A 14782-nucleotide genomic window follows, 5' to 3' on the forward strand; every position below is an offset into this window, starting at 1 on the left:
ACTGGCAACAAAAAGGATGTCTGATATATATATATATCGAATTCAAAGCAATACTTCACCTACGATCAAGCCTTCTAGTTCCAATAAATTTTGTGACGCAAATATAACAAAATACACCTTTGAACTGGTACAATCAATACTGCAAAAAGATGACGATATATATTAATCAAAACGAAACAACAGCACAAAGTGTGACTATAGAGTTTCTGATTTAAATCAGGTAATTTTTCTGTTTTAACTATTCCTCACGAGGATGACCGACGTCTGTTTGTTGGAAAATTCTTTAAACGGACCACCGGTACTTCCCAGCAGATTTAAATTATTCTCTAACAAACTGCTATAACCTTAGCTAGGTATATGAAAAAATATAGAGATAAATATGAGGTCTACTAGCTACTAGGAGTCTACTAAGACTAAAACGCAAACGGGTAAACTTTCGTGGATCATTAACCTATCTGTTTTTATCACTCACGTGACAACCACCTCAGAGATGACACTAACATATTGAAAAATTAATTTAGAAAGCTATAGAGATATCAGCAATAGTTTCAACCCTTGGGGTCTGTCCCTTCATACAGCGGCTCGTTTTTTTAACCTGACGATCGCACCCATGGCCGCATACTACACATGTAATTGGAAAATATCTCATTGCCGAGGACTGATTTATCATGGCCGCGCACGTGGGAGACTGATAGAATAACGCTTTTTATCAAAAACCTGATCAAGCTCTTTAATCTCGACAGAATCCGGGCGAAAAAAAACTTCAGCGCGGTGCGAAAAGACAGACTGTGTGACCGTACTTGGAAACTCCTGGCAGAAGTTCCCAAGTACGGTCCAAATAACGTTGTACGAGCAGTTTTAGATCATTTCAGTCGCCATTGTATTGTTTACTTGATCTAGTAAAGATCTACGCCCGATACGATATTTAAGCGTTGTCTTAAGCATATAGCTTACAGCATGAAACAAAGCGTGCATACATCAAATTTTGCACGTAGACCCCCACATGTGCCTCCAAGGTTAGGCAAACACCTTGCCACTGTACAGTTTTGGAGACTCTATTTACCATAAGTCTCTCTCTTTGTTAATCTAGCGTCTAGATTAATATGCTCGAGCCTTTCTTCGTATGCTTCGAAGTGCTCGATGAAACTCGAGTAAGTGGATCACAATTTCGCGTCGATCCTGGTAGGTAGGTGGTGAGGTAACCGAGAGCTTTTTCGAACAAAGATAACTGTTACAAGGAGCGCCCAGCAAGGGAAAAGGCAGTCTGAATTCCCTACCTGCATTATAAAAATTCTCTTAAAAAGTACTTTCGACGTACCTAAAAAATCATTCCCGAACGCCCCTTTATTCCTGCAATTTACACTCGCTACTTCAAGCAAGAAGCGCAGATGGTTGTACATACACGTCAGTGTATTCTACATCCAAGTCGATCTGTGATTTCGCTAAATACCGTTTTTATTTTCGGCCTTCTTTTTTAGGTTCCCACAATTCTTCGAATATCAACCGCAAGCCACGCGCCTTCTATACTCCTTCCAAAATTCAAAAGGACGAAGAATGATCAAAGCAATCATAAAGACTCATTCAATCCTTGCTATGATTGCTGCTACCACTGCTTCTACTTTCACAGGATCAATCAGACTTTCGAGTTTTCTCAAAGCCGTTGATAAGCCTTATAGACACCAAGCCAAACCCTTATACGGAGGTGATGCCGAGGCTCGAGATGCCACTACCACTTCCATTAGGCCAGCCCACCCCTCCGCGGTTCGGGATAGACGACAGAAACCTATTTAGAGAATAGCGGAATTGCGGGCTAAGAAGCGGCTCCGTCAGTCTGTTATACGCATAGTGGCGTTGCTACTTGGAGTAACATTGTCGTTAAAACAAAGCTGAGGATAGTTTTGAAAAAGGAAACCAGATTCTGCGGAAAGAAGGAGAAAAGTTGGCAAGCGACCATAAACGTATTAACGCAAACGAAGCAGCAGAACGTATGTGAGTCCAATAGTGAAATGTTATATTGTTTTTCTCGTTGGGAAATAACAAGCAAAAGGAGGAACTGGTTCGAAAAATGCTCATCCCGTTTAGAAAGAGGCGATTGGCCTTTTTAGCTACTGTCGCAGGATGACAGTGAACAATGAGAAGCCGAGTTTAAGAAGTCCAGTTTGGATACGTTTAACGTAAGCATTTATTTGGCTATGCATGTAAAAATTCACAGACTGTAATGTACAGCACGGTAAAAAAAATGTATGGTTTAATGTGAAGAAGTAAACAATAATAATGGCAGCCGTGTAAATATCTATGAATCAGCTAATATGCTTTGCGAGCTACGTTCTTCAGGTCGTTCATTACAAAGTTCTGAAACAAACGATATTATTGTATTTCTAAATGAAAGAAACAGGCCGAGCAAAGTTAGATTTATTCTCCTTTAATTGGGTTATTTATTCTAAGCATCATTCTACCCATATATATATATATATGTCAGGTCGGCTCCTTTTACCACGGGAGATGATACCCTTAAATACTCAAACGGGACGTATTCACAGCAAAACGGAACCGTGTAGCACACGCTAATTAAGAAAGATTGCATGGAACCACCTGTACGTACTCCACACATAAAAAGCTATTATTTACAATAGTGCCGTCTCGGAGGACGGCCTCAAGAACAATGGTACGTTCACTTCAAAAATTACTAGCTCTGCACTGAAAACAAATATTAGCAAAACCTGCCTTGTACGCCGGTGTGATAGTGCGAAAGCTATTGGCACTATTGTCCGCATTACTAAGCTTGAGTTGGAACATGGACTTACAACCATCTTTGAGAATTTCCTGAATAATTATTATACAGTCGAATGAGTTACGATGTCTAACCGTGATAAGGACTAATAGGGACCCGAGCATCTACATATGGGTCAAGGGTGAAAAATGCTGACCAACTTGCGGTGTTAAGTTATGATCGAACCCAACGATGTTCACATCAAAATTGGATAAAATCACGATTACGAAGTGTTATTCTAATCGCATATAAAGAAGCCGGATATTATTCGATCAAATAATTTCCCTGTGCTTGTTCCTTTTCTTTGAATATACTCTGTTTGCTTCAAGCTGGTGAATTTTAGGCCTAGAACTGGTTCAGGCGCAATCAGTATATATCATAGTCTTTTTATTACGCTTATTAACCTCTTTTTAAGGACACATCGTGGCAATTTAAGATGCTCTGCCTTAACGACGGCCAGGCCAAAAATACACTGCAATTCCCAATTCCTAATAGAATCGCCAGCTTCCTTCCCACAAAGGATATATGTGTCTGAACAAGAGCTTAAGCCATAACCGGGAGCTTGGTTGCAAATTAACTATTTAATTATTTATGCTTCTGGCCGCGACAGCATTTAGGTAGTAATTAATTATAGGATTGAAGACGGTACCCCCATTTCGACTTAAAAACATTTCATTTAGATACATTATGAAATGCTAACATAATAGCTTTTAAACTTTTTGTAGCATAGGTGACCAAGATCAATAGATCAAAATGACAATACAATACTGCAATAAATGAAGAGCTAACTTTTGCTTTTCGGTTTTTATCTTCACGATATTATTGTTGTAAAAGTTTTCCAAGTCGTAATAAACCCGATAAAAGTTCACTGATGGAACTACTTTTCGGTGAAGCGGCTTTATCCGTTGGACGGACACGTTTTTACGTCATTCACGGATTCGTTTTGTCAGTACCCCAATTTTAGTCCGCACGAACCAGTTTTCTGTGTAAAAGTCAACTCGGCTTCCTACATAATGACCCAGACGCCTTTTCCTTTGAAAGACCCATTCTGTTTTGCTCTTGCGTTAAAAGCATAATGCCGCAATCACTCAAAACCTTATGTTAAGATTCGTCCCTTATCCGGTCAGTAGCGCTATTAAAACATTTAATATAGGCCACTCTCTAGCTTCCAACGTTCATTTACAGGCCGGGTTGTCTTGTACTATCTCTTTGATGATATATCGGGTAACACGGTTTTTTTTCTTTATACAATGTACAGCGTTGTAAAACTCAAGTAGCTTCAAATGTATCGCTAGCATCGGCTTTCTTTACATTACAGAATCATGTGAGGCTAAAGGCTCTTTATAGATGCACCAAGGCGATGCAGTTCGTTGCCTTCGTCCTGCCACTATGAGATCGTATACAGACCATAATTCCCGCCACAAATTCATCATATAAATACATACCCACACGCTGGCCTGTTCATTTTCGCTCCCGAATAAAAATTGAATCAGTAAAACACAATATATATATTTATATGTACATACATATATATTTATACATTAATCATGGTAGGTTTTTAGTGGTATACTATCCCCTCTCGCCTTTTCTCTCTTTGTCCAATTCTCGTTTTGCTAAAAAAAATTCACGAACTATTTCAACAGGCAATGCATCTGCCGAGCCGAGACAGCGCCGTCTTATACGGTACTGCGTTTTCCCTGGTCCTACTGCAGTTTACGCAGGCTCATCAGGCGCGCGTCAGACCGTCGGGCGCCGCGGAGAAGGTGGTCGGTCCGGTGTATGGCCAGCATGCGTAACACCGTCGATGTCACGCATGCTTGCACTTGAGTGGCGGTCCGTTTTGCTGCTGCTTCGTTCTTATGGCGATGAAAAAGGCATCATCCAGTCCAGCCGGATGCAGTGGGCGATTAAAGGGGGGAAGGCGCTCACCAACAAAACGTATACATCGCATAGAGAGATAGCATCACTCGTATAACAGTCATACGCGCAGATCCTTTTTTAGCATTATTACAATATGACTGGAAAAGTTATAGCCCCAATGAAAGTTCTTTGCTTCTATATATTTATCTTTTTTTCATTTTTACTACCTACACATCATATATATTAGTGTACCGCAAGGCATACAGCCTGGATAGGACCGGACGCCTTTAACATCAAACATTATTATTAAGCTCGAGCTCTAACTTTATTTACTTAACATGTAAACATGATACTCAACTATTAATTGAGGGCAATACGTCATATTATTAGACAGCTGTAGATGTTTTCTAAAAAGTACAAGTTACATGGCTCGTTTGACCTATTTTTCATGCTGATTATCACCGAAATGCATGGGCTTATGATTTTAATTTAAGTCCACATGCCTTCAAGGACTTCCGATATGCAGGTCAGATTGTTCTTAGAGAGTTCTCACAAAGTTGCGTCTGGTAGGCAAACAACTATAGCTATGGCAAGTTTTTCCATGATCGCCAGGCTTCCCCAGGTATCGTTCTTGTAAAAATTGCCGTACTCCTACGCACGGTTGTGCCTATTATGTATTGCGTATACTGAAGTATACTCATTGTCATCCCCCAATAAGCCTATTATTCTAATTTTATTGACTCCTCTTAGCGCATAGTTAATAACATTCAGCAGTCTCCTCGATATAAAGCCGGCGGGTTCCCTACCCGTTCGCTTCGCGGGAATTGTTAGCAAATATTATATTATTCTATCGCTCTCTTCTGCAAAAGAGAAATATCGGTATTTTCCAATGTTGTTGCATGCCTCATTAATTATTCTATTCTCGTATCTAAGTGGCTCCTATTATAATTTTATATTAATGTTTGTTTATACATCTACTTCCGAAATTTCTAGCAGCGAATGGGTTTTTTTTTTAAAGTAAATTATCTTATTTTTTTTCTATCCAGGTAAACAAGCAGATTACCGCACACCTCATTTATATGGACGAATTTTTATCGGTGAGCCCATTGCGTGTCAGGCTTACAATTGATACAATCGAGGCAAAAATACAATTGATCTATATTAATTGCGTTAACGAAATAATTGTCAAAACGTGCCATTTTCGTTGTCACTTTATTAAGCATATATGTATATGCCTAACCAGTTAATAGGTCTGTCCCGGTCAGATTCTAGTGAGGCCACTTGCGCCTTTTCTTGTAGACTTCAGAATAGAATAACACCGCAATCAGCAACTATTTATCTGTGATTCACCTGTAAGAATGATGAACGGGCAGGATTACTCGTCATTTTGATACATCTATTTAGAAGACGGTGTTACGAATCGTTAAAAACGAACTAGCAATGGTAAATTTTCTAGCAGCTTGTTCTCTCTAGAGGTTCGTAGAGCAGTTACACCCTCCTTAATCCTGGTGTATATATATCTCAATACATGTAAGAACATTTATCTAGTGAGTACGTTCCTGTGGAACTATCTGTGTGCGCGTCAACATGAAATGCTTCTGTCTATATCGTATCTGGGGCGTAGCGGCGACAGTTGATTAAAAGTGTAAAAGGAAAAATTCAAAACGTACAGACTGTGCGCGTTCGTCCTGACGACCTCCCATTGGGGAGTACCTAGCCACAGTGATACCCTGGACGTCTACAAAGATACTTTTAGAGCACTTGCTGTTGACTGCTGTAGTCGATCTATAATAGCGGGACAAAGAGTGCCATGCAAAACGTATCCTGTCACAAACATGATTTATTTGGCAAATTCGAGTTGGACGATAGTTGTATGGCAGTATTGTCCTAGCAATCGTTGCAGTTGTAGCGGTAGTAGTAACTGTCATGTAGAGCGGTCCGGTAGAGGCAATCGGGGCTTTAGCAGCAGTAGCCGATTGATTTAAGGCCCGCTCGGGTTTTTCCACGAGGACTAGCGTAGGTTGACCCAATCAGAAAACTCAATAAAGAAATGCGCGTTTCAGGGGTCTAGCTAATGCAAACATTCGGCGGCAATATCCCTGATCGTACTCGTTGTGTGTCGACCTTTATCGTGTATCCGAACGTTTGCTTGTGACTAAGAGGCACGTACAAAAGCGACGCCAATACAGATGTTTCAGAAGGGAAAACTTGAGAAGAAATAGGTGACGAAAGTTTATTAACTGCAGTTTTGCGCTAGAGATAATTTAGCAGCGCAGGAGCGCAAGTTTTCACTAAGGAAAAGAAAGATGTAGATTTAAGGCTTATCTCGATCGTTTTTAACGTTAGCAAGCTTTATTCACTCAACCTTATAATTGCCTAATCGGTAATATTAAAGAGTAGCGTTACACGTTTTATCGCCACTATGTCGAACACGATATTCTATAGCATCATATATTTCAACTAGTAAACGATGAAAATGTCCGATGTTGATTAGTGCAAAGTACTCCCCTCCTTGTTCTGGTCCAGCTTCTATCCAACACAAGCCAACGCTTAATAAATAAAGTTAGCTCCGCTGTAAAATGAACTGATAAAAAAATGTTGTTGATATAACATTATTTAGCTAGTTCGGTACCGTCAGACATACAATTTGATAAGAAAAATTCGAGAGCCATAGGGAAAGCCTCTCACATGCTGATGACAAGTAGAAAAATGGCTAAAACCCAGAGAAGCTTTCGGTGTGCCTCCACGCACTTTCAATAACATGCAGGTCCATTTCGATTTGTTCACCTTGAGTTGAATGGCTTAGTGGAATTGAAAGCAAAATATACTTCCAGTACCAAGCCGATATCCTTGCCTAACCGGTCTTTCTTTCGGCAAACTCTGGACTGTTGTTTAGATAACTACTTTTGCCAGCAAATGGTCAGTCAATGGTGGCTTTTCTGTCTTACCTTTTATACTAGCATCACATGTAAAAAGGAACGTGCACGCTCTTTCGGGACAGCTGCGTTTGAGGAAACATCGTTTCGTTATTATTATTATTATTATAATTAGAAATTTATGAAAACGAATTTTATGTAGCAGAATATGTTTGCTATAGAATTATATAAGCGTATGCAAACAAGTTGTTTGTGATCTTAATACACATATTGGTAAAGCTTGTCTTCTACAACTATCCGATATTATTACGTTACATATCGATTATCGTTTCTCGAAAACGCGTTTCGTATCCATTTAATAGGCCAGGCCGACATGTCCTAGTTGCCTAATTGAAACAACTATTTAGTTCCGCGTTGAGCAATTGGCTTTTTTGAAAAACGCAAAACATTTATCCCCTGACTCAAAACGGACCAGAACGGCCTTGAGACGAATCAGGAATTCTACATTTTTCAAAGCTCATCTCATAAATATCATCGGCACTACGCGAAACCTTCTATCCAGTTTGTACGCTGCTTCGAATGAGCACTCATATGAGCTAATGTAAAAACTATGCCTAAGGAGGACAGTCTGATCAGGTGTCCTATCTTGCAAGATTTGTTTATGTAAAATTCAGTCATGTCAAGCCCCATATCTGCCCTGATTAATTAAGCTAACGATGCTGAATGAACTAATTAAGAAATGCCTATTGTTTTAAGATATTTAATTCAACTACTCCTCTCGTCCACATTTAATCAGTTGCGCCAAACAATGAATATGCTTGTTCTTACACTTCCATATATTTTACGTAGGTTCTTAGGTAGCAAAGTTAATTTCATGTACGCCAAGTATAAATAAGCACCGTCGAAAAAGAAAGCTGCTTTAAATTTTACGTTAAAAAAAATTAACCAATCTCACTAATTTTTCTAAGTATGGGTAATGCGAGACTGAAATTATTCAGTACTGTTCCACCGTTCTGAGTATGTACCGTATTCAATGTACGTACTTCTGAGTATGTACTGATAGAAGCGTAACAGTTTGTCGTAGCAAAAGTTCACTTGCGACGAAAAATATTTGACTGCCTACAGCTGTCGATATTGTGAATAGGGTTTCTTCTAAATGACATATAACATATCATGCAACTAGCAATAGTAAAAAGTAGCACCTATACAACGATACTGAACGAAGAAAACTATTGATTTCTGCGAACGTACGATCTGTGAGGCCAGAAGGGGGAAATCACAAAGGCCGCAATCGCCGGACATACCCCGTACGTTCTCGATAGCATTGCTTGCATCCACTGTACAATAGCGCCGGTGCCAACGTTGATATCCAAACACCGCAGATAAAGCTATGAGGCTGCAATAGGTTATAGCAAAACGAATGCAAGATATCATCCTGGCTATAGAGCCAATGATATTAATTGCTCTGGACGGAGTGTCCAGGTCTCCCCAAACGTCCATCCTATTGTGCGTGCATCCAGGTAGCTTTTTGTGTGAGGCGGCATTACTTGCTGTCCCTGAACGATTATCACAGGCTTTCTTTCCGATGAGCAAAGGAAGCTAGCTTGAGGTACATGAAGTTCCCAAAGGCGACGGCAGCAGCAGCAGCAGCAGCTTCCTTCCCGCAGCTGTATTCTATTGTCGCCATATTCGTCAAGCGTGAAAATTCGTTTGGTAGCTATTGTTCTTATGTATTTTCCTTAGCGGACAATCTTAGGCCGTACACAAAGACCATCCACCAATTTGGCCACTAATTACAATATAAATACCCTAATAACACTAGATCTATAAAATTTAATTATTATAGTCAGTTTCTTCTTGGATTCTGCATTGACGTAGTCTCTATAAAAGTATCTTCATTAAAAAAATGGAAAGAAGTCATAGTTTTAATTTCTAAATGGATTCATCTACTTTTCAGCTCAGCAGCCAATATACCTTAACTAAACGATCATTTTTGGACGGAATGTAATTTAGAATGGCCGACACAAGAATCTTCAATATGTGCTTCTAAAACATAGCTAAAATCTTCACCCTAATAGATAATGTTCCTCTCGTTAAACGTATTTATTTATTAAACGTAAATCTTTATTTGAGCTTTGAACTTTAAATGTATCATCACGATTTTAACGCCGACATGTTTAGTTAAAGGACTATCATTGTTGTTGTACAAAACAAACGGGAATTTCATTTGCATTATTTATCTATGATAAAAAAAATAATGATTATAAATCTATAGATTTATAAACATTTGAAAAATCAATCGCGGATGGATACTGAAAATTCCTAATATGAATATTATCTTAGTATTGATAAATATTAAGTTTTTATATGACGATATCATCATATGAATTTATAAAAAGTAAAGTATCAAGATTAAAGGAATTTCAAAGATTTAAATTGAAAAATATTCTATTACGTAATGGATTATCGCAATCTTGATAAATTGTGCATCAAACCTAATAGGTAAGGATAATCTATGAAAATTATATACAATAAAAAAATACGAATGAAAAAACGTCTTCCTGCGATCAATCGACGGTTCCCTAGATAGACCGGACGGCATGAGGTCTCCTGATAAATTTCTTACCCAAAGGTGACAGAACCGCTTAGCACCGTCGTAGGCCAACTTCCATACAGCATATCACAAAAAACATAAATATCATGTTTTTTTTTCCATCGTAGAATGGTCATACCTAGATGACTAGGTCACCCCGAAATATATACGATGTTCTAAAAGAAAAGCTTAACTTACTGTGCCGAATACTTGAATACGAAATGTTATATAATAACAAAGTCGCAATATTGATTGCAACAGGCTGCGAAAAACTGTTTTAAACCTTATTTTACCGAGTCAAATTGTACTTTGCAATAACAATTGAATCGTCAGCCTGTCTACCTGCTAGAACTAATTGAACTGACAATACGTACATGTTGAAACAACAACAGCAACTTATTGCGGTGAAGGTTTCGACAGCCCCAACCTCCTCAAAAGCGAAAAGTCGAACACCTTTCCGCTCTATCATTTCTAACGTCATCGCACTTGCCTACAGTAAAAGCTTTTTTTTTTTTTTCACTACTATTTTACTACAACGTTAGTCGTTGGCGGTCGGCGGAGGCTGCCGTTTTCCCCTAGGAATCCTAAGTAGAAGCGGCTGAACAATCAGCATTGCGAGGCAAACAGCAACGAAAGGCATTTCGAGACAATTCCGAGTCCATATATAAGGAATATGGCGGGCCCGTAGAAGTGTACGAAGGGATAGCTTGGTCGAGCACGACAAAACAGAATGGAGAGAGAAAATGTAACATGACCAGCAGAGAAAATGTGAACACCTTGTAAACGCCTTTGGGATCTACGGGAAGCAGCCTAAAAGCTAGATTGGAAACAGTCAACCTACAGATAGAATTTCTTTCTAGGAGAAGCAGCAACGTTCCATTCAGTATCCACCTAGTAGTACTAAACGCAGGTACCTTCTAACTTGTTGTCAGAATTACAAGGTCTATACAAAAGCAATCTAGCCTCCAGCCGTCCAGCCTTAATAAATGCGCCACCTATTTGATCAAAGGACAGCGATAGGATAACTCCGCCTAAACGAAAGGTGGAAAATTAAGCTTGAGTGAATCAATACACTGCAAATGGCTCGCACTTCCTGATAGAAAAGATATATCATAAGAGGCCAGCACACTATATTTAAGTAATGAAACTGAATAAAACTCTAAGTAACATTAGAATGACCTATCTGCTTGCAAAGGATAGTAGTCCGGTGCCGGTATCGTAGTCACTGACCTAACCAAAATGCAAGGTATTTTTCTGTAAAATCCTTCATCTCTACGCGGTTCCCTCAGGCTTTTAAACTTTGCAGCCAGCTGGCCATAGGACAGATTATCAAAGGATCATTTTGATTACTATTTGTCAGTTTTTTGGTGTGAATCATAATTTCTTTGTCAAGTTAACATTTGTGGACAACTTGCATGCCAAATGGTATGTATGACATCCTGTATCATATCCTTCGAATAGGATTATAAAAAAATCTAACTGGTAAAAGTAATACTTGTGTTCGCACTAGGCGACCGAACTTCTATCGTTGCAGCAATAAAATTACTAGATAAAAACAAAACAGTGTGATTTTTTCAAGTTAATTATATCGTTAATATTGTTGTTATTATCATTATATATTGTATTAGGTGTATCGTGAGTCGAACGTACTGGTATGCAGCATCAGCTTCATAAACTACTTTTTCGTTGTCTGAGTTAGGGTGATTTAAGACGCCGTTAATGATGTCGGGTCAAATTTATAAAATTGGCAAACTATCACTTCTCAACTAATCATTGAAAGTTCAAGTTCAATGTCAAGTTTTCCACAAAGATCCTATATGTCTAGTATCTTATTGTATAATAACTGTTTCAAAAGAATGAAACTAACTGCACCACAAGGCCTAAAGGCGTAAGTCTCAAGAGTTCAGAATGATACACGTTCATCTGAACTCTTTTAATAGCCGCGTCGCGTTTAGTCTGCGAATTCACACAAGGCGGGTTTGGGTAAACATCTATCGCACGAGTCATTCCTGAATCTGTCATATGAACACTAAATACACACAGAATAAAGAAACACAGCCCTTGGCCATTTTGTGGATTATATGAGCAAGCCATAGAGACCTCAAGCGTGGTACTTCGAGCGGTAAGAGTGATAAAAGGTGTAAAATATGTATTTGGCACTAACGCGGTGACAGCAACCCTCCAATCACACGGTCCCTAACGCGTTTATCATCGCTGGCAGTTGGTGCAGCAGTCATAGCGGATAGATCTTTAAAACTACAAGGGCAATCTTTATTGTTAGAACATACGATCGATGACTGAACTTCGTAAATCGTTCCAGCATAATGTGCACACATTACTTACACATCGTACATATAAGTCGATGCTTATAATAACTGATCCCGTTGTACGTGATAATCTCTTACAGCTCTGCTTAATTTCGAAGGGGGACGTTGCGAAAGGTTGCCTTCTTCACTCGAATAACCTAGTTCGATATAGAAAAGTTATTCGATGAAATCCATTGGCTGAAACTCGTCTGCTAAAATCATGTAAAGGGAAAATACAGCTATCGAATAGATCCAGTCTGTCGATGACATTGCTTGCCTTCAACAGCTCACTTCATTAGTCCGGAAAAACGACAGGCCTAACACGGCATCGCCGTTCACTCATGAACGAAACCCTTTCTCTCAGCAGGCTTTGTCTTGGTCGTCATTGTAGCTTTGAGAAGTAAAGAAATTGCAGTCCAAGCACCTTGTTTAGTAAACATTCCCAGCCTAGGGGGAACGAACGGAATAGGGTCTGTTGTGTATCGTATCGTATCTTGAGAAGAGCTATTCGGTTGAACCTGTTGTCGACTAGGTTCGAGAGCTTTGGTGGTTTTCCTTAGCCAGTAAGCTTACGCGATAATGCCCAATGTGTGGCAGCCCAACGAAGGACGCGTCCTACAGAATGTCCTTCTAAATTATCATCGTTGAACATAAAAGGCAATGGAAAACTTGCGTAAATCTTTGATAAGTTAATCGTTAAATGAGATAGGTTAATCGTCTGAATTCGTTCGACACTCGGAGCACATTGGAACACAGTGCCAATTCGTCGTTTACTTGCATTTAGAGAAATTTGTTGTAGAACGATGTGCGGCTCGAAAATGAGTCAGTCAACTTATAAGTTGCCTAAATGTTACAAGTTTATCGTCGTGAATTACTAATTTTATCGGAGGGTCATTCTTTCCAGTTCTTGAAGCTTGTCCGTGGAATATTCCAAAGCTGTAGATAACGCGTGTTCATCATATAGTAAAAGCGGATTTATTGTTATGTAATGCGTTAAGTATGATTATTATTGCGTAGTTACTCACATGTACCTTGTTAGGCCACAGAAGTATATCACATAGCTCGCCTACTTTTGTGACAGAGGGCCTAGATATCTGTCCCGCTTTTGAGATGTACTGTCTGTTTTTTTGTATGCTTAAATCTTTGTTGGCGTAGCTTGATATAAACATTGTGCGACACAGACGCGATTCTACGGCATCAGATAGGTTACAAATGTTTTAAATTGATGCTTTGCCTTTGTCAATATTGCGCTAATCTGCCACTTTTTTAAGGAAAATACTTCTAAATCCTTTTTACAGCTTCGATGTTCTCGCTAAGGAAGAGTCTCCATAGGGCACAACAGATATGTTCGAGGACAACTAACCCAAAAATATGGGTCGTATTTAGTCTTATTGTGACGACTGTATTCGCGAGTGGAAACTGTGAAAAGCAGTCTACAACACGAATGCTGATTGAATGAGTTATGAAATCGTCTGTAACTTGAAGTTAAACTCTGTCATCATTTCGATAGCAATTTCTTGATCGATATGGTAATTAATAGAAGCGTATTATCGAATCGACGTTCTTGTGTTTTGTCTGCAGTACAGAGCGATGCAGATTTAGCCACAGATATCAACTTATCACTCCGTTGCCACCGTTTTGAAATGTTATTAATGATTTCCGTTATTAACAGAGGTTGCATAGAGTCTGTAGTCGACGGGATTTGAAGTAGTGACCTATTTAAAAATACGATAAGCTACTGCTCGCTCTATAGGGGCCCACCTCTGTAGGGGATTCTATAGTGGTAAAGGTTGAGGTGGTATCCCGTGGTATTAGCTTAAATTGTGTCAAATAGTCATTTGAGAGATGTTTAGCGCGGTGGGTCAACCCAGGACGCCGAGTAGATAGTCTTCAACTAATAGCACTGCCTACGATAACTTTTAAGCTTGCATTTGTTGAACAGCTATCATCGACATGTGATACTAGGCCATTGTTATCCAGGTTGCGTTTCCCACCTGACTGTACACTGTAGACTGCGTCACAACTTCGGCTGTTTGAGACCTGAAACCTAACCTAGAAAATCTGCCACCTCCTTGTATAACAAAAGCACAATGCAAGCCAATGTAGAACAGCCGCTAATGTTTTTTGAAGGTACTTTCTGTCTTCAGCGAAACAGTTCGATACGCACAGGTGTGTCATCATCGGTGATAGATTGAACGTCTGTAATCTATTAAGAGCATCAGATTATATGGATCATGAGCGCGTATGTTATACGTCGCACCTTCGGTCTAAGCTAAGCTACCCTATCAAGTATAGACCCTATTAATGCAGATGTTTACACACGCAGGCCTTAGCAGTGCCATACGTTTGCTAAATTATTAGCCATGCTTTCATAGTG

At 39.3% G+C, this 14782-nt stretch overlaps 1 long non-coding RNA gene across 1 annotated transcript; it reads left to right on the plus strand.

Moving 5' to 3' along the window:
- Nucleotides 1-1509: 1509 nt before the first annotated feature.
- LOC147752878 (uncharacterized) lies at nt 1510-9422 on the plus strand. The gene is made up of 2 exons (XR_015312874.1): nt 1510-2174; nt 4414-9422. It is a non-coding gene; the product is annotated as an uncharacterized LOC147752878 (long non-coding RNA).
- Nucleotides 9423-14782: the final 5360 nt, after the last annotated feature.

The sequence above is a fragment of the Varroa jacobsoni genome, unplaced genomic scaffold (assembly GCF_002532875.2).
Source record: "Varroa jacobsoni isolate VJ856 unplaced genomic scaffold, vjacob_1.0 scaffold_921, whole genome shotgun sequence".
Classification (NCBI taxonomy): Eukaryota; Metazoa; Arthropoda; class Arachnida; order Mesostigmata; family Varroidae; genus Varroa; species Varroa jacobsoni.